Consider the following 3,360-nt stretch of genomic DNA (forward strand, 5'->3'; position numbering starts at 1 on the left):
CCAGGAATCTATTGAAAAGAAACATTTATTTTTAATATCAAAATGTTTTTGACCCTATTTTAAAATAAAAGGTTAGCACGACTAATATAAAGTGGAATTTGGTTACTAAGTTGCATGATGACATGGAGACGTTTAAAACAAATAATTATTGTTTACATTAAAAAAATATTTAAATTATGAAATCAGGAACGATATTAAAAATGTAGGACTATTTATTTGACCTCCTTTTAGATGAATCAGTGTTTTGATGTAGCAGATATACATCTTCGAAGACAATAGTAATTTATTGACGGTCCCTAAGCATAAAGTAGTGTTGAGAGCGGCACCTCTCCTGCAATCTCCCCGCAGCATGAGAGAGCAGTGTGGGCACAGTGAGGGGGAGCTTCCGCTGGAGCTCCGGAGGCAAATATCCACCGTGAAAGCAACTTGACCGCCGTAGCAAAGGAAGACAATCACACAGACAGAAAAAGCACATTAGTGTACGCATGCGCGCCAGGCTCTAAGATAAATAACAATTGTCTCCCATCCCGTCTGTAAGAGTTCCATTTAAAAAGGTTGGTTTTACCTCGTCTTTCGCCTTACGGCCATACTACCCTGAACACGCCCGATCTCGGAAGCTAAGCAGGGTCGGGCCTGGTTAGTACTTGGATGGGAGACCGCCTGGGAATACCAGGTGCTGTAAGCTTTTACACTCACGCCAGAGGGCGCTACAAAGTGCTGAGACTACAGCTGTTGTGATTCATGTATTGCTTTAATTGCAACTATTCCAAAATAAGGGAATATATTCGGTTATTATAATACAATTCCACTTAATATTTACAACTACAGTTGAAGGTACAAACCTTTACAACAGGATTTAAAACATAAATACCAACTAGAGCAATATTTAGATTGATTTAAAAATAATGGTGTGGTCTTTTGCAGTCAGTCAACCTCGCCCACGCCTCCTACCACTCCGTCCTGCATGAAGCTGAGGAGCCACGACTCGTCTCGCTCTGATCACGCAACTTATCATTTAAAGCTGAGATAGGCTCCAGCGCCCCCCGCGACCCCAAAAGGGAATAAGCGGTAGGAAATGGATGGATGGATGGATGTTGAAATAGTTGTACTGGGGTTGGAGGGGAAAGAGCTGGTTACTTGTTTCTCTCGCGAGATCTGGAAAAGAGCTGGTTTGTACTTGTTTCTCTCGCGAGATCAGGAAAAGAGCTGGTTAATCGTTTCTCTCGCGAGATCTGGAAAAGAGCTGGTTTGTACTTGTTTCTCTCGCGAGATCTGGAAAAGCGCTGGTTAATTGTTTCTCTCGCGAGATCTGGAAAAGAGCTGGTTTGTACTTGTTTCTCTCGCGAGATCAGGAAAAGAGCTGGTTAATCGTTTCTCTCGCGAGATCTGGAAAAGAGCTGGTTTGTACTTGTTTCTCTCGCGAGATCTGGAAAAGCGCTGGTTAATTGTTTCTCTCGCGAGATCTGACAAGACTGCGCGCGAAGCAAACAGGGCGAGGATAAAGCAAGATGGCGTCTGACGGTGAAGACGTTATTGCAGTCGTCACAGTTCAGTGTTCTTAATCTGTGCGTCCATGTACACATATATGTCCTTTATTACACTCTATTAAATAGAGTCATAATAACTGTTTGTATATTAGTCTGAGCGCACTTCTCCAGCTAGCTTAGCTTGCTAGTTAGCTTAGCTTGTTAGCTGCTAACAAAGAGAGATGAAAACACATCGCTAAGCAGAGATCAAGTGTGAGTGTAAAGTGTTGTGATTGTGTGAAAATGTGCGAAAGAACCATAGCAGAGTACGAGGAGGAACTTTGTCCAACAAAAGAGGAGAAGGAGCGACAACATGAAAAACATCAAGTTGTGTTACACACAACAGGTTTGTTTACTTCTTACTCTCACATCTTTACTAACTTTATATTTATTATGAACACTTTTCTTCAATAGATTGTCTATAGGAAGATGAATTGTCATGTGAGGATGTTCAGACACACAATATTTATGAGAGGTTGATGTTCCTCTCAGTTTGTAACAAAGTGTATCAACATGTTTACACAAAACTCACACAGTCACCGGGGGAATATTCCAGAGAGCAGGTTAAGTGCAAACTCCTGAGTATGTAAAGCTCGACAGTTTGACCTCCAAAAATAAGAGAGGTAAGAAAAAGTCAGAGTCAGTTACCATGGTAACTGACGCTGTAAACCTAGCCTGCTAGCTGGCAGGTTTGACAAGTTATTTATGTGTGTAAAAGCTATACTGACCTGTTATTTCCTTCATATTGCTGCAGCCATTAACCTACTACAACACCTGCTACATCCACCTACTCAGTGGCCTAGTGGTTAGAGTGTCCGTCCTGAGATCAGTAGCTTGTGTCATACCAAAGACTATAAAAATGGGACCCATTACCTCCCTGCTTGGCACTCAGCATCAAGGGTTGGAATTGGGGGTTAAATCACCATAAAAAGTGATTCCTGTGTGCGGCCACCGCTGCTGCTCACTGCTCCCCTCACCTCCCAGGGGGTGATCAAGGGTGATGGGTCAAATGCAGAGAACAATCTGGCCACACCTAGTGTGTGTGTGACAATCATTGGTACTTTAACTTTTTAACGTGGCAGTGATTGTGGAAAAAACAAAGCCTGATCTAAAGATGACATCTTGATCTCTTACCATCTCAAACCAATTGGCTGTTCATTATTGAGTGAAATTTAACCAAGCAGCACTAAGTTTTATCCAGTTACTCGATTAATCTAAAACATTTCCAGTAGAACACTTGATTAATAACATTTTCAATAGCCACAGCCCTATATTTCATGTATGATTTAATATTTAGCATGTAGGAGTTAAAATGTGTTTTGTTTGTGTCCTGTAGACATCCATCAGCTGATTGGACACCAAGAAGAATGTCTCCCTCATCTGCAGGGGGACAGTTTCACTTCAGAGAATCCACAGCCCTCACACATGAAAGAGGAAGAGGAGGGAGAGTGTCCTGTAGGGCAGGAGGAGGATGATGTCAGCAAGTTTCCACTGACTGTTGTCTCTGTGAAGACTGAAGAGCATGAAGACAAAGCACCTGAGTCCTCACAGCTTCATCACAGTCCAAGTAAGCACAACATCCACATATCATCTAATACAATGTTTGTGACACATGTTCATCCGGGGGCCACATTTATGACTAAAGATGGAGATATACTTGCTTTTTAACACCACCATTTAAAAATGAATGCTCATCAATCATCAACAGTGTAATTGCTGGGGTGTAACCATGTGACCTAGAGGCCGTCCTCCTTACCTCACGTGGTCAAATGAAGGCAAACATTCAATATGGCTACTGTTTATTTACCTTTAGCAGCACATATGTCAGCATATT

The 3,360-nt window shown here is 42.0% G+C and overlaps 1 pseudogene; it reads left to right on the plus strand.

The window, feature by feature from the left end:
* The first annotated feature begins 576 nt into the window (after positions 1-576).
* Positions 577-685, plus strand: LOC133571347 (5S ribosomal RNA; annotated as a pseudogene).
* Positions 686-3,360: the final 2,675 nt, after the last annotated feature.

Source organism: Nerophis lumbriciformis, linkage group LG28 (assembly GCF_033978685.3).
Source record: "Nerophis lumbriciformis linkage group LG28, RoL_Nlum_v2.1, whole genome shotgun sequence".
In the NCBI taxonomy this organism is placed as follows: domain Eukaryota; kingdom Metazoa; phylum Chordata; class Actinopteri; order Syngnathiformes; family Syngnathidae; genus Nerophis; species Nerophis lumbriciformis.